Below are 17,655 nucleotides of genomic sequence, written 5' to 3'. Positions count from 1 at the left end.
CTGTCACTCTCCTTCCAAATAAATAAATATTATTTTAAAAAATAAGGAAAAAAGATGTAAATTTCAAATACAATTCCAAAAATAGGAGAAAAGATCTGGCAGTATAACAAAGTTGGGGTTAGTCACCAGGTGTCCAGTCTAAGTATATTAGAAATTGAGTGAGGGAAATATAGCTGAACTAGTTCTTATATATTGACTTTGAACCACTACTTTTTTCACAGCTATTTTCTTTTTTTTTAATATTTTCTCCCAGAATCCTTTTATTTAAAGTATACAAACTTCATGTATTTCTTTTTAAAAAAAGATTTATTATTTATTTGAAATTCAGATTTACACATTGAGAGAAGGAGAGGCAGAGAGAGCGAGAGAGAGGTCTTCCATCCACTCATTCACTCCTCAATTGGCCTCAACTGCTGGAGCTACACCGATCTGAAGCTAGGAGCCAGGAGCTTCCTCTGGGTCTGCCCATGCAGGTGCAGGGACCTAAGGACTTGGGCCACCTTCTGCTGCTTTCCCAGGCCATAGCAGAGAGCTGTATGGAAAATGGAGCAGCTGGGTCTCGAAATGGCGCCCATATGGAATGCTGGCACTGCAGGCTGCAGCTTTACTTGCTAAGCCACAGTGCCGGTCCCATCATGTATTTCATAAACACAACTTTAGAAACATAGTGATAGTGATTCTTCCCACCATACCCACCATCCTTCCCCAACTGCCACCTTTCTTCCTCCTCCCTCCCCTATTCCCATTCTTATTTTTTACTAAGATCTATTTTCAATTAACTTTTTTTTTTTTTTTTTTTTTTTTTTTTTGACAGGCAGAGTGGACAGTGAGAGAGAGAGACAGAGAGAAAGGTCTTCCTTTGCCGTTGGTTCACCCTCCAATGGCCGCCGCGGCCGGCACGCTGCGGCCGGCGCACCGCGCTGATCCGATGGCAGGAGCCAGGAGCCAGGTGCTTTTCCTGGTCTCCCATGGGGTGCAGGGCCCAAGCACTTGGGCCATCCTCCACTGCACTCCCTGGCCACAGCAGAGGGCTGGCCTAGAAGAGGGGCAACCAGGACAGAATCTGGCGCCCCGACCGGGACTAGAACCCGGTTTGCCGGCACCGCTAGGCGGAGGATTAGCCTAGTGAGCCGCGGCGCCGGCCCTCAATTAACTTTTTTAAAAAAAATTATTTATTTATTTATTTGAAAGAGTTACACTGAGGGAGGAGAGGCGCAGAGAGAGAGAGAGAGAGAGGTCTTCCATCTGCTGGTTCATCCCCAAATGGCCGCAACAGCTGGAGCTACACCGATCTGCAGCCAGGAGCCAGGAGCTTCTTTTGGGTCTCCCACGTGGGTGCAGGGGCCCACAGACCTGGGCCCTCCACCGCTTTCCCAGGCCATAACAGAGAGCCGGATCAGAAGTAGAGCAACCGGGTCTCAAATCCACGCGCATATGGGATGCTGGCGCTTTAGGCCAGGGCTTTAACCTGCTGTGCCACAGTGCTGGTCCCTTCAATTAACTTTATACACAGAAGATTAACTCTATACTAAGTAAAGATTTCAATAAATAGTGTTAAAAAAACTTTATTCAAAATTTTTTGATTTCTCTTTTGATTTCGTCTATGACTCACTGTTCATTCAGGAGCATACTGTTCAGTCTCTGTGTGTTTGCATATGTCATTAGGTCCATAGTGTCAATTAACTGTTGTTTCCTTGCTGATTTTCTGTCTGATTGATCTATCCATTGCTGAAAGTAGGGTATGGAAGTCCCTATTACTATTATTTGGGAGTCTATGTCTCTCTTTAGATCCATCAGCATATTTTTAAATAGCTATGTGTCCTGTGATTAGGTGCATATACTATAAGAGATTTGTCTTCTAATTCGGATATTCTTTCTTCTGCCTCACTGAGTCTATTGTTAAGGCTTTCTACCACATTTTTTATTTATTCTATTGAATTTTTCATTTCCAGTATTTCTGGTATCACTTTGATTGTCTTTTAAATCTCAATTTCATCCGAAAAAATTTCTTTCATGTCATATATGAATTTTTTTAGTTCGTGGATTTGCTTCTGATTACTTCTAAGTAATCCTGTGATCAATTTTTTGAATTCTATTTCTGGCATTTCTTCAATCTCTTCATTTTTACCTTCTAGTTTTGAAGTGTTGTGTTCCTTTGAGAGTGTCATGTTGTCTTCCTTATTCTTGTTTCTTGAATTGCTGCGTTTATTTTTAGGAATTTGTGGAGATACTCATTGGTTTATTTTTACCCCTGTGATGGCTTTTATCTTTGGACTATGCCTCTGACTGTGGCTTGGTGGAGTGTCTGCTTTTTCAGTGAATACCCTGAGGCGTGTGCTGGGCGTCGCCAAGGAGCTCTGTTCAGTGCTCTAGAGTGAGTAAAGTGTCCAGATGACTCCCAAATTGGGCCTGGTAAATCTCTCTCTCTTTTTTTTTTTTTTTTTTTTTTTTTAAAGCAGAGGGGCGGTTTGTTCAGCTCTGTTAACATGGTCTCAGTCTCCCTTCCTCTCCTCCAAGGAGACCAATGCCTGGGCACTAGCCCCAGTGGGTACAGTTGTCATCTGCACTGCCACAAGAACCACACAAAGGATCCATGCAGTCCTCAGCATGAGCCCAGATCCTGCAGCAATGACTCTCACCAGGGAATCAGGGAGCCCTGAGTGTGTGGAGCTGCCCACAGTGACTGCCCGAAGACTCAGCCATACCTTGCACCCTCACATGCAGCCACAGTGTTTTCACAGTCCCAGCACACAAGGCTCCCACTGTCACGAGTTCCTAGCCTCCTGTCAGAGCTCCCAGCTAGACTCAGGTGTCTCCTCTCGGCTGGTTGCTGGCCACGCCGACACAAACTGGTGCAGTTGTTACCTATGTCCAAAATGGCGCCTGCCTGCTCTCAGCTAGTTACCGTATACCGGTGCTGGGTGGTCAGGGAGCAAGAAACATGTACTCTTTTTCCCTCTAGGTTGGCAGGTATACTGTCCCCCACAGGACTCCAAGCTGGGCTCACACCAGGCTCTTCCCGCAGCTTTATTGCCAATGGCTTGGGCTGTTGCAGTCTGGTCTCACCTCACTCCAGAGTTGGTGCTGAGGCTCTTGGCTGCGGGGTCCTGAGTTGTGCTCGTCCACACCCTCCACATAGGTTCACAGTGTCCCTCTAATTTGCATGGAGTTTCCTCTGCCATTTTCTCCATAACTCTTTCCTGAGATTGCACTCTCCACGTTTTTTTTTTAAACTGTTTTTTTAAAACTGGACTCTCAATTTATTATTTTTAAAATGGATTATCTTTTTGTTATCATATCTAAGAACACTTTGCCTAATCTCAGGATGGAAGAGTTCTCCAGCTTGTTTCTTTAAATGTTTTAAAGTTTTAAATTATATCAGGTCTATTTTAAATTGTTTAAATTGTATGGTATTCTGTGTTAATGTATTTTTGTGTGTGAAATGCAGTTGTTGGGATACCTTCAGTGAAGGTATTGTTCTTTCTCCTTTGAATTAGTTTTGGACCACATAAGAAATTGATTGGCCTTATTTGAGTCTGTTCTTGCATTGTCTATTCTTTTTACTGATTTGTGTTCTTGTTCGTTTGTCCTCATTGTCTTTATTAGTGTAGCTTCGTAGTAAGTCTTAAAATAGAGTAAGTATGATACATCTAATTTTGTCCTTTTTCAAAATTGTTTTAGGTCCTTTGCCTTTTTATACAAATTTTAGAATCAATTTTTTTTTATATAGAAATCATTCTGAGCTCTTGGTTGGAATTATAGTAAGTACATGGATCAATTAGGATAGAAATAATAATTTTGCCATGTGGTATCTCCCAGTCCAGGATTATGATGTGTTTTCCATTGTATTTAGGTCTTATTTGGTATCTTTGATAAGCATTTTGTATTTTGTAGCATACAGGTCATGTACATATTTTGTTAGACTTATACCTAAGGATTTCTCCTTTTAAAAAAAAACCTTTTAGCTATTTTTAGTAATATTATTTTTAAAATTTTGGTTTCTTATTGTATATTGCTAACATATAAAACAAATATTAAAATATAGAAACATGTCCTAAATTTTATTTATATGTATTTTATATACATTTGTGTATATTTATAAAATTTTTTTTCACTTTGTGTCCTGTAACCTTGCAACACTCATTTATTCTAAGAGGTGTTATTTTTTAGATTTTGTGGAGTCCTTTGAATTTTTAAAGTAGATAGTAATGTTCCTGGGTATAGTGGCGCTTTATTTCTTCCTTACCTGTTAGTATATCCTTTATTCTTTTCCTCATCTTATGTTATTGGCAGATATTTCCATTACTATGCTGGCTTCTTCTTGCCTTATTCCTGATGTTAGTGAGAGAAAATTCAATCTTTCACCATGAATTGTGATATCAGCTGCTGGTTTTTGTAGATGTTCTGTATCAAGTTATAGGAGTTCCCCTCTATTCCAAGTTTTTTTTTTTCCCCCCAGATGTTAAATGTTCTTTTCTGTATCAAGCGATATGATCATGTGACTTTTTTCATCTTAGAAGCATTAATGATATGGCCAACATTGAATGAATGATTTTCAAATATTGACCTAGCCTCGCATTTCCAGCATAAATCCCACTTATTTTAGAGGGTTAATACTTTTTTACATCACTGGATTTGATTTGCTAATATTTTGTTAAGAATTTTTGTTTCTAAGTTCATGAGAAATACTGGGCCATAGAGGTTTTTATTTTGGGGGTTGGATAATGTGTTATCTGGTTCCTTGTAAAATTAATTGGGAATGTTTCCTCTTCTGTTCTGGAAGAAATTGTGTGGAATTGTATTATTTTTAAGATGTATATTAGAACTCACCTGTGAAGCCATTTGGGCTTGAAGATTTACTTAAAGATTTTTTTTAACCATAAGCTTAATTTATTCAATAGTATTAGGGATATTCAGTTTACTGCTTATTCTTGGGTGAGTTTTAGTGGTTATTAGTTATTTTTTAAAAATTATAATTAGAAGACCAAATTCTGCTGCTGAGGAGCTATGTGACCTTGGGAAAAGTACTTTACCTGTAAATATCTCTAGCCCTCGATGTGTTCATCTGAAAAATCTGAGTTCAGGGGCCAGCACTGTGGTATAGCAGGTTAAGTTGCTGCCTTCAGCGCCAGCATCCCATACAGCTGCCGGTTCAAGTCCTGGGTGCTCCACTTTGATCCACCTCCTTGCTGATGTGCCTGAAAAAGCAGCGGAGGATGGCAGAAGTGCTCGGGCTGCTGCACTGACTTGGGAGACCTGGCTCCTGACTTTAGCCTGGCCCAGCCCCCTGACCATTGCAGCCATTTGAAAATGTACCAGTGGATGGAAGACCTCTGCCCTCCCTTCTCTCTCTCTCTCTCTCTCTCCTCTCTGCAACTGCCTTTCAAATAAATAAAATAAATCTTTTAAAAAAATCAGAATTCAATTTGTCTTTTTAAAGGTTTCTTCTAGCTTAAAATGTTATTACTCTGATGGGATTAGAGCATATGTGATTAAAATTTTTGTGAAGGGATTGTGAGCCTCTGTTTCTTGATTCGTCTGTCATTTATTGAGCATTGGTTTACTTAGATTCACTTTGCCTTTTAAAAGACAATTTTCATATTTTCTTCTAAATTTGATTATTTAGAAAGTATGGGTAGAAACAAACCTTTTTGTGCATTTACATATGATATATATTCATCATATATGAAAAATTACCTTCATAAGCTATTTATGTAAGAAAATTTAAGATGTTATTTTCAAGAAAATACAACATTAAAAGCTATTATCAGCTTTGAATTTTAAAAAATATTAGAAATGCATTTCCCTTTTTTGTGATTTTCCTTCTGACTCTTAGTGATTAAAAAAGTCTTTCATTTTGGCTACTTAATAGAGGTAATGTCTATGTGGGTATTTTAAATAAAAATCCTTTTTAAAAGGTGGCATAGTGTTGTACATTCTCTCCATCTGTTGAGTTGAGGCAAGTGAAAGTAGCATACAGATTTACTGCTGAAAGAAACATTAAGTTGCAGGCTGCAGCTGGAGGATTTTACGTAGGCACCTGTGGGTTTGAATGCGTTCAATATACAGACTGCAGTAGGAGGCTGGCACTGACTCTGCTGACTCCGGTACACTCCTTCACTGCTGTTCTGCCGATTTTCCTACTGTCCAGAAGACAAACAAAATGGTGCAGCACGTACAGGGCTTGGGAAAAAAATAACCGTCAGTATGATCCAGAGGTGGGTTCGCTGCACAAAACAGGAAAGAAAATTGTTTAACAGGATTAAAGGCTTAGGTATAGGTCAGTATGTCAGATGTCCTTAGCTGTTTTAATATTTGATTATGGCCATTTAAGAATGAAACTGTTACAGTTCTGAAATCTGCATGCCCTATCTAGAGGTTCAGATAAATTGCATGTGTAACATTGATAAATGAATGCATGGTAGTTTCTTAACCGTTTTATATTTGTACTAAAATGTGTAATGTTTGTATACATAGATACAGATAAGTGTTCATGAAAGCTTTTTCTGTTAGTACTAGATTTTTTAAAAAATGTGAACACTTAAAAGGTTTTGTATTTTCTCTGCACATTTGTCACAGCTCCTACCAATGTCTGTTTCATTATATTGTGCATTTTATAACAGCAGAAAGCATTAGTAGAGCATTTTCTGGTGGGAAACAAAATCAGTAGAATGAACACTGGTGTTGGCACTTCATATTTTATTGATGACTGTAATGCAGTGTGAGTTCGCATTGCACACAGTCATGATTTAAATGATTACCTCTTGTATGAAAGCAAAATGTTTATGAAAACAGACATGTTGTAGACAGTGAGTATAAGATAAAGGAGAGAAAGTAGTAGAAGTAAAATGTTTCTGTCCTTGGTTTCTTGAGCAGTGCCCAGCATTGACTCAAGGTACTGTCATTTTAGAAGTATAGTGCAGAAACAATTGAACATCAAGCATAGAAAAAACATGGAGGTTTTATTACCCACTTCCTCCTATAAGTACTTTGCTTATTTACTTGTGTATTTTGGGTTTGAGTGACTGCATGTTACCCAGGAGCTGTCCAGTTGAGACAAGATATGTTTACTTAAGCCACACCCAACAGACTCAGCTTTTTTATATGGTGGGGCACTGTTTTAATTCTGTGTTGACTGGTAACCATCATGTGGGATTGCTTTGAGTTGGAAAAAGAAAGAAAATACTAGATCCACAGATTCCAGATTAATATGTTTTTGGATGTCTCAGTAGCTGTATTAATAGTGCAGAAGAGCAGTATTTTAAGTTATACAGTATTAGAGAGAGAGAAGGAAAAATGAATATATTTGTATGGTTCCATATAAGTATACTGCAGGTGTCTGGATCACATAGGTGACTATATAGCTTATCATATAAGTAACAATACTACTGGTATATTATTTTGATTAGTATTATAGGTAGTAAATTATGACATTCAGAGTTGAGATTTTTTACTTGAGAAAATATTTGTTCAGACATTTAAAATACTTAATTTTTCTGTGATTTAAACAATTTTGTAAAGGATTTGACCTGAACATAAAAAATCTGTTTATAATTTTTATTCCCTAGTAAAGATAATTTATATGTGATAAGAATTAACAATTGTATGGTTGTCTCCCATTTTGTGGATTGCCTCATTCACTTTACTGTTGACACAAATAGGGAATCAGCATTAATCTTAGTCTACAGAGTGCTTATATTGTATGCTTTCAAAAGCTCTCTTTTAGACAATGCAGATTCACCCATCTTCTCTCTAAAAAGAAAATGACAACACCTCTCATTTGTACTGTACTTATTTGGTCTTATTGAATAACATAGAAGAATAATATGGGATTTTTATATGCCCAATTTGGTGACAACAAATGGCTAACTATACTATATAATTAGAATGTTTCATGTATCTAAAATGTTATATAACCCTGATAGAATGTTGCAGATGAAACAAAGAAACCTGATTGGTTCTTCAAAAGATACAGCAGCCTTGAAATCTGTTCTAAACCAGAGGCTTCTACAGCAGCCTGGGTGGTTAGTTAGCATCACAGTAAAAACAAAAACACTTTGGAGAGGTCTGGTTGAGAAAATGAAATTGCTTGAGGCTTCCCTAATCCTTATCTTTGAGCATTTATTTCCTTGTAGGCTTTTTCCTCCTCAGCCTCTTTATTTTTCCTTTGTTTATTGTTACTTTAAAGAGTGTTATAGTCTATCAAGTTAACAAACTTTCTAAGTAGTGTTATTTATTTAATGAACTATAAGAGTCTCTCTAAAAAGTTTTGTTAATGGTAGAATGGATTAATAAATAACATAATTTTAGAACATTTATTACATATTGACAAATCGGACTTGTTGAAGGAAGCAGGGACGATGTGATGGAAAAAGAGTTCTGAAGAACAGGACACTAATAGCAACTCTGGCCACACCCTTCCCCATCATAGGAAAAATCATTAGATAATTTGTCATCTAAGACTTCAGTGAGGCTTGTGCACATCATTATTGACATTCAAGCGACAGGATGTTGCTAGTAAAGACTGGTGGAGAATTGTTTGCTGTCCTCTGGCTGTTAGAAATACCCTTGAGATTTGGGAATAGTATGTTAGCTTTGGTGTATTTATTATTCTTTGCTTGATGGCCTACTGGAGTATAATTGTAAATTGCAGTGCTATATATGCAACCTTTTTGCTTTTACAGAAAATATTTAAAATATGCCTGTAGTTTATTCTGTTAAAATCTGAAAATTCTTAAACAGTAATCGATCAATTTCACTTATAGGGTCTGGGGTAAAGAAAATTACTTTAAGAATAAACATTTAAGAGAATGAGTAATATTGAAAGGAAATAAAAAAGCATTATTTAACTAAAACATTTAATGAGAAATGTCTAATAAATAGATATATTCTGATAAATAGCAACCAAATCTTATAAGCTCCGTTTCTGTGCTTAGTTTCTAAATTATCTGGTATGCTAATAGTGTCAGGCTGAAGGCAGCTGGCTGCAAATGTTACAGGCTGAAAACAAAATGGCTGGCAAGGATTAGTACTGTAGATTCGCACTGGAGAACTGGATGCAATTAAGATATCTTGTTGAAGGGAAGTGTTATAAAGTAAAATTTTGAATGAATATGGTATGAGATATTTTTGCTAATAAATGTTTTATTAAAGAAAGTGTACAAATACTGTATTACAGCATAAAAACAAAAGGTTTTATGCTATAAATAGAATAATTCATTTTCTACTAAACAATAAAAAACTCTTATTCATATTCATTTAGCCATCATTGTTTTTGTAATTCTGAGACTTAGGTAGTTTCTGACAATGTTATTTATAAACCTTCCAGAATAACAGTATGGTAAAGAGTGAAGAAATAAGCGAAGAATTTGCCACATACTTGGAGTGGTAGAAATTGAGAGAGAAATTTCTGGGAGTTTTTTTTTAATTTATGAAGTTTTAAATTTGGGAGTTTTTTTAATTTATGAAGTTTTAAATTAGCCTACATCAAAGATGAAAGAAATCTGGAAAATTCAGAGATAGAAGAGAAAATATAGTTTACAAATAAACAATATCCATAGACTTGTATTTTATTTTTTAAAGTTTTATTTATTTACTTGAAAGGCAGATCAATAGAGAGACAGACAGAATGACAGACATAGGAGTGTTCTTCCGTCTGTTGATACGCTCCCTAAGTGCTCACACAGCCAGGGCTGGGCCAGGATGAAGTTAGGAGCCAGGAGCTCCATCCTGGTCTCCCATGTGTGTGGCAAGAACCTAAGTAATTGATCCATCACCTGCTGCCTCCCAGGGTGCAGCTTAGCAGACAGCTGGAATTAGAAGTGGAGCCAGGGCTTGAACCCAGGCACTCCAAATATGGAACGTGGACATTCCAAGGGGCAGCTTAATTGCTGCATAAATGCCTTTCCCAGGATTTGTATTTTAGAAAAGACTTTTTTCTATATAACAATAAACCCCTTATATTGTTTTTAAGCAATTGTTAAAAGATTAAATAACATTAAAACTGTTGATAAGCTTGGATAGATTGATAAATAATTTCAGGAATTAATTGAATAGGTTGAAGACATACTAGGTCAACTGTCTGTCTCTCAGTGTAATGGCTACTGTGCTTAAAAAGGGTATAAATGTACTTACTTCTTACATCTTTACTTACATAGCACATAGTATAATGCCCCAGCACCTTGGGGGTTCTCAGTAACTGATGGATGGATGAATAATAATAGGAACACCTAGTGTACATGGCTATGTATACACATACATAAATACATAGTAATTATACAAATTTAATTTTTTACATCCTTATAGAAGAATAAATATTAATTTACTCATTCAACAGATGAAGAAACTGAGGTAGAGAGAAAGAGGTTATGTGATTTTATTTATTTAAAGATTTTTTGTGTGTGTTTGAAAGCCAAAGTTATACAGAGAGAGGGAGAGATACACATACTTAGACAAAGAGAGAGAGAGCAGAGAGAGATTTTCCATTAGCTGGTTCACTCCCCAGATGACTGCAATGGCCCAAGGCCTGGGCCAGGCTGAAGCCAGGAGCCAGGAGCTTCTTCCAGGTCTCTCACATGGGTAGCAGGGACTCAAGCACTTGGGCCATCTTCCACTGTTTTTCCTCAGGCCTTTAGTAGGGAGCTGGATCAGAACTGGAGCAACTGCAACTCGAACTGGTGCCCATACCAGATGCCGGTGTTGTAGGCAGCAGCTTTACGCGCTATACCATAGCCACAATGCTGGCCATGAGGTTACCTGATTTTTTTTAGTCATACATTGAATGATGGAGCCAGAACTCCTTCATTCTCTATTCCTTCAGTAACTGAGGATGAAGATGTTTTAGTGTTCAACAGTGTCCTTAGCTATCATAAGCATACACTGGTGTATATTTTTGCAGAAAATTATAAAACTGGGGAACCTTTCTGCTGTATCTTCTAAAATTGCTTTAAATGATATTTTCTTTTCTAAAATTCTTTTATCAATCATTAAGCTATGGTTGATGGCCATTATCATCATGAGCTAATGTGGATGGACAGTTCTAAATGCTGTTTAAAAGACCATAGCAAGTGTATGTGGGAAGCTGTTGGAAAATGCTTGAAGCTTTCAATATTTCCCAAAATGGCTGCCACCATCTAATAAGATATCAAATTCAGTTGATTAAAACTTTTAAATCTGAACTTTGTATTCTCTTTACCTCTTCATACTCCTTTACTTTAGGATCTTATATTAAATTACTATGATACCAGTCTCAGCACTCTTCCTCCCTCCCTCCTTCCCTCCTTCCCTCCCTGCCTCCAGATCCTATCACAAATGTGATCCTATCAGATGTCCACAGACATATACCATCACACAGATCTCAGATCTGATTTTTTAAAATAATGTTTGGATTTCCTTTATTAGAGGTAAAAACTTCAATATAAATGTAACCATGAATAATTTTTAGTTTAGTTTTGTTTTAAAATTTTTTTTATTTTATTTTTTTATTTTTTTTTTTGACAGGCAGAGTGGACAGTGAGAGAGAGAGACAGAGAGAAAGGTCTTCCTTTGCCGTTGGTTCACGCTCCAATGGTCGCCGCGGCCGGCACGCTGCAGCCGGCGCACCGCGCTGATCCAATGGCAGAAGCCAGGAGCCAGGTGCTTTTCCTGGTCTCCCATGGGGTGCAGGGCCCAAGCACCTGGGCCATCCTCCACTGCACTCCCTGGCCACAGCAGAGAGCTGGCCTGGAAGAGGGGCAACCGGGACAGACTCCGGGGCCCCAACCGGGACTAGAACCTGGTGTGCCGGCGCCGCTAGGCGGAGGATTAGCCTAGTGAGCCGCGGCGCCGGCCCTTGTTTTTAAAATTTACTAAGTGGTATATTCTGTAGCTTGATTTTTGGCTGTTGGTATATATAGATCTAGCTTTTTTCCTTTATGTACTTTATAATGTTCAGTTTTATGAACACAGTTCTTTTCATCCATTTGCCTCTCAACAGGAATTGGAATTTGTTTCAATTTTTGTTTTGTATGTGTGATTACACAAAATGCTGCAGTATATATCTTTTTCATGTATTGGACTTTTCAAGGGACTAAAGCCACAGGTTGAAGTGCTAGGATGCAGCTTATTTGCATGTTCAGTTTTACTAGATAATTTCTCTACTTTTGTCACTGACTTATGTTCTTCTTAAAAGTGTTAGAGTATCCTGTTTTGCCAAATCCTTGCCAACATTTTTATGATCAGACTTTGTTTTTCCTAAATCTGGTAAGTGAAAAGTAATATCCCACTGAAGTAATTTCTGTTTCCTTAATTTCTAGTGAGGCTGAACATGTGTTTATTGGGCTTTCAGATTTCCTTTTCTATTAATAGCGACCTCATACCTTTTATGCATTTTTGTTAGATTACTTGTCTTTTTCATATTGATTTATAGGTGTTCGTTATTCTAGACAGGGTTCAAAAAATTACAAGCCATGCCTGGGTCAGGTTCAGTCTGCTGCTTGTTTTAAAGAGTGACCTGTGAGCAGAGGATGGCTTTTACACTTATAATAAAGGATTTAGGGGGAAAAATTAAAAGGAGATATAAGTTTTATGATCTTTACATTTTAAATTGTCAATTATATGGAATTCAAATTTCATTATCCATGTATAGTTTTATTGCAGTATGGGTGCACTCATTTACATATTTTCAGTGCCTGCTTTTGCTCCAATGGCAGAGAACATGTGGTCTGTGAAGCCTAAAATATTCACTCAGTTTGCAGACCCCTGTTCTAGATTGATCCTTAGTCAGTAACATTTATTGCCGATACCTTCTCTCAGTCTGTATCCTGTCTTAAAAATTTGGGCCGGCGCCGCGGCTCACTAGGTTAATCCTCCGCCTGTGGCACTGGCACACCGGGTTCTAGTCCCGGTCGGGGCACCGGATTCTGTCCCGGTTGCCCCTCTTCCAGGCCAGCTCTCTGCTGTGGCCCAGGAGTACAGTGGAGTGCACCCTCATGGGAGACCAGGAGAAGCACCTGGCTCCTGGCTTCGGATCAGCATGGTGCTCGCAACAGCCATTGGAGGGTGAACCAAAGGTAAAGGAAGACCTTTCTCCCTGTCTCTCTCTCTCACTGTCCACTCTGCCTGTCCAAAAAAAAAAAAAAAAAAAAAATTGCTTTTGGTTTCAGGACCAAAACCCAAACTCCTACTGAATAGAAAAATTTTAATTTATTCAAATTGCCATTGTTTTTTGTTCTGCATGTTTTTTCAGGAATCCTTCCTTACTCAGAGACCGGTTTTAAAGTTTTGTTTTTCACTTTCAGATTTTAATGCATTTGTATTTATTTCTTTTAATTTTTGTTAAGAGGATTATATATAAGAAGAGAATCTTAATTTTTTTCTCTTATGGAAACAGCTATTTTCCCTTTGTTGTTGAATAGCCTTTACTTTTTCCAGTGATTTATAATGCCAACTTTCTCATGTAACAATCTGTTTTTTTAATATATATCTATGTTTTCTCAGTGTCTTAGTTCTTTCTTAATGCTTTGATTAAATATTTCTATGTTTTATGTATAGTTTTTTTTAAATATTTTATTTATTTGAGAGGTAGAGTAATAGACAGTGAGAGGAAGAGACAGGGAGAGAGATCTTCCTTCCGTTGGTTCACTACTCAAATGGCCGCAATGGCTGGAGCTGGCTAGAGCTGCGCCAATCAGAAGCCAGGAGCCAGGTGCTTCTTCCCCGGTCTCCCACGTGGGTCAGGGGCCCAAGGACTTGGGCCATCTTCTTCTGCTTTCCCAGCCAGAGCAGAGAGCTGGATCGGAAGAGGAACAGCCAAGACTGAACCGGCGCCCAAATGGGATGTCAGCGCCGCAGGCGGAGGATTAACCTACTGTGCCACGGCACCGGCTTTAATCTATGTATAGTTTTAAAATAGATTCATTTTTGAATTCAATTTTTCCATAAACTATTTGAAGTACCCTTGTACTTGGGACTTATTCCTGTTTTCTGACCACTTAATCATTGTTGTATTCACTTTTTTTAGTTCTTTGGGAAAAAAATACAAAATGCAATACCCTAGTAAGATCCTCACTAATGATGAGTTTAGTGACAGGAGTATTGTTTTTTAATTTTGCACATTCCATATGCCAGATCATACTGTTAGCTTTAATATAATTTTTTCTTTAAATTTTTCTAAGATTTATCTATTGTTTTGAAAGGCAGAACTACAGACAGGTAGAGACAGAAAGAGAGAGAGAGAGATTCCATCCATTAATTCATTTCCCAGATAGCTGTAAAAACCAGGACTGGGCCAGGTCAAAGCCAGGAATCAGGAATTACATCTTTGCCTCCCACCATCTTCTATTACCTTCTCAGGCACTTTAGCAGAAATTAGCAAGAAGCTGGATTGGAAGCAAATCAGCCATAACTTTAACCAGCGCTCCAGTACAGGATGCCAGCATTGCAAGAGACAGTTTAACCCATAGCACCACAATGTCAGTCCCTAAAACTTTAATTTAAAGTTAATATTTTCCATTTATTTATTTGAAGAGGGAGAGTGCAATCTGATTCTGTGATTCACTCTCCCAAATGCCACAGCTGGACATAAGTTGGGAGCCAAGAATCCAATCTAGGTCTTTTAGTGGGTGGCAGGAAACCAATTACTTGACTATCACAGTTGTCTCCCAAGGTCATGCCTATCAAATGGGGGTGAAAGTATCAAATGGAGGTAACTGATTTGCATTGCCAAATGATTATTCGACCCCTTTGTGGATGTATATTTAGAAGAAAATAGATGTAAAGAATATATGCAGGGTGGGCTGGCACCACGGCTCACTTGGCTAATCCTCTGCCTATGGCGCCGGCACCCTGGGTTCTAGTCCCAGTTGGGGCGCCGGATTCTGTCCCAGTTGCTCTTCTTCCAGTCCAGCTCTCTGCTGTAGCCTGGGAGTGCAGTGGAGGATGGCCCAAGTCTTTGGGCCCTGCACCCGCATGGGAGACCAGGAGAAGCACCTGGCTCCTGGCTTCAGATCAGCGCAGCACGCCAGCTGTAGTGGGCATTTGGGGGATGAACCAACAGAAGGAAGACCTTTTTCTCTGTGTCTCTAACTCTGCCTATAAAAAAAAAAAAGAAAGAATATATGCAGGCTGGAGATGGAGATGGGTAAATGGGTTCAAGAGACATTTAGAAGAGAAAGCCAGCAGTGTTTGGTGATAAATTGAGATAGGGCACTGTGATGGAAAGGATCAATCAGATTTACAGATTTGAGAGGAAGTTTAGAATATATTGTTTGGGGATAGGCTTTTAATGGTTAAGATGCTCACATTCCAGGAGTGCCTGGATTTGATTTGTGGCTCGAGATCCCCAGTTCCTCTTCCCATTAGTGCAGACCTTGGGAGGCAGGGATGATAGTTCGAGTTACTGGGTCCCTGTCTCACAAATGGGAGACCTGCATTTTAAGTTCTCAGCTGTTGACTCCAACTCCAGTCCAGCCCCAGTTGTTGTGGGCATTTGGGGAATGGACCAGCATATGAAGGATCTTTCTATCTCTCTGGCTCTTAAAGAAAAAAAGAAAACTATGTGCATTTCAAGTGAAAAGTATATTTGACACATGAAGCAGAAATGGCAGTTGTTATACAGACAGACATTTCCAATTTATAAACTGGTGAACAGCAGCTCTCTGGTAGAATGATTTTTTCATTCTACCAGAAGGTAGAAAGGTTTTAAAATCTGTCCTCACTCATCGCTAGGTTCATGACTGAGGTCCTATAACAGAAAATGGCTTAATAAGAGAAAACAGACAATTTTAAAACAAGCTTTACATGACACTGATGCTTTCGTTAGCAAATGAAGACCTAAGAAAAGATGGTAGACCTTTTATTATGCTGGAATTGAGGGGAACTTAGGAAGGCCTGTTTTTTTGTTTTGTTTTGTTTTGTTGTTTGTTTGTTTTTTAAATATCTTTTCTGTGTCCCTGTCTCTTCAGAGATAAGGATGTTCCTTTCCCCCAGGTGCTGGGAGAGCTCCTCTAGAGTGAGGCCCTGCGACCTACTTTGGGGAAGATTAGAAAATACTTCTAGATTTTATGACTTGCTTCAGAGGAAAGGGGCAAGGGCAAGGGAAAGTGACCTTCCTGTTTCTGTTTTATCAAATATCAAGGTTCCATATTTGGGAGAAGCATATCCTGAATCCCATCAAGTAGAACATAAATATTTGTGTTGAGAATTAAGAAACATTGAGGAACTTCAGTTTGAGAATGAATTAGTTGGTTTTCAGAAAGCAAAAACAAAAACAATGAGTTAGATAGTTTCACTTCTGTCTTTTCATGTTTTTCTCCATCTGCTTCTAGACCTAGAATTAATGAAGTGCTAAGTAGGAGTTAAGAGTAATTCAGATTTTAGATCAAACCTTTGGTAAAGTGACATTTTTCCTTCCAAACACCTGCCCTCATTTCTTGTCTATCTTCGCTAATAACATTATAATCAATCCAATGAACTTCTCAAGTTAAGAATTCTAGTGTAACTAGAATTCCCTTTTTCCCTTATTTCACACATACAAATTAATTCAACAACTATTTTTAATACTCTGTTATGTGTCAGTCCTGTTCTAGGCGTGAGTGATAGAGCAGTAAATGCAAAATTAATTGCCCTCATGGATCTTATGAAGATAAGTAAAGTACAGAATGTTTTAGAGTGGTAAATACTAAGGAGAAAAACGAAGGAAGGAGGGAATAAAAAGTGTATGTGTGTGTAACTGTGGTGGAGATGGAGTACCATTTTAGTTAAAGGGAGGCGTCCTGAGGGAACGTTTAGGTACCTGCCTGAAGGAGATACAGGAATAGGACCTGCTGAAATCTGGGAGGAGAGTAATCGAGCAGAGACCATGATTATGTTATATTATATTTTATATGCACACACACATGCATTTAGAGTGTTTAAAGCACAACAGGGGAGCCAGCTTGCTTCAGAAAAGTCAGAGGGGCAAGAGTAATAGGACATAACGTTGAGAGGTAGTGTTGAGCTTTGATCTGAAGAATTTGACTTTTTCTCTTATTAAGATGAGAAGCCTTTGGAGAGTTTTGTGAAGAATTTCATGATCCGATTTATGTTTAATAGAACCATTCTCTTTGCTGTGTTGAGATGTTGAGAACAGATTGAAGCCAGGTTGGGCAGGAGGCAGAGAATCAGGTTATAGATGAAGTTGGATGCCCTGAATGTAGGGTGGTAGTAGGAGATGGTGAGAAGTAGTTTGGATGTATTATGAAGATAAAACTGACAGAATTTACTGTTGTATGTGTAATATGAGAGAAAAAGAGGTGTTAAGGATCCCAGCAAAGTTTTTTAGCTTAAACAACTAAATGAATGGAGCTGCTACTTACAGATATGAGGATTGTAAGAGGAGCAGGTTCATGGAGAATTATTAGGATGTGTTAAAATTTAAGATGCCTGTTTTATGTTAAAATGGATATGTAGGATAAGACCTCCATATGTACAGAGTTCATGGACAAAGTTCAGGCTAGAGTTGGATTTGGAAGCCGTCAGCATGTAGATGAAACAAACAGAAAATAAGTCTGAAGTAACCAAAGAAATATAACAAACAATACAGATTAGGAGAGTAAGCCCTGGCACTCTAACATTTACCAATTAGAGATGAGAAAGAACAAGCCAGGGAGACTGAGAAATAGGGGCCAGAGAGATTGG

The 17,655-nt window shown here is 38.3% G+C and overlaps 1 protein-coding gene across 23 annotated transcripts in view; it reads left to right on the top strand.

Moving 5' to 3' along the window:
• The window catches only part of TANC2 (tetratricopeptide repeat, ankyrin repeat and coiled-coil containing 2), a 439,275-nt gene that overhangs the window by 79,491 nt on the left and 342,129 nt on the right, over positions 1-17,655 (top strand). Inside the window, exon 1 of one of the 23 annotated variants that reach the window (XM_051825095.3) lies at positions 6,138-6,218. The exons of the other annotated variants lie outside the window; for them this stretch is intronic. The gene's annotated coding sequence lies outside the window, so the exon portion shown is untranslated. Of the gene's footprint in view, positions 1-6,137; positions 6,219-17,655 lie in introns of those variants that run through there. 23 annotated transcript variants of the gene reach the window in all.

The sequence above is a fragment of the Oryctolagus cuniculus genome, chromosome 17, assembly GCF_051225735.1.
Source record: "Oryctolagus cuniculus isolate XC-2025 breed Fujian yellow rabbit chromosome 17, ASM5122573v1, whole genome shotgun sequence".
NCBI classification, from domain to species: Eukaryota; Metazoa; Chordata; class Mammalia; order Lagomorpha; family Leporidae; genus Oryctolagus; species Oryctolagus cuniculus.
This window is presented reverse-complemented; position numbering and strand designations above follow the sequence as displayed.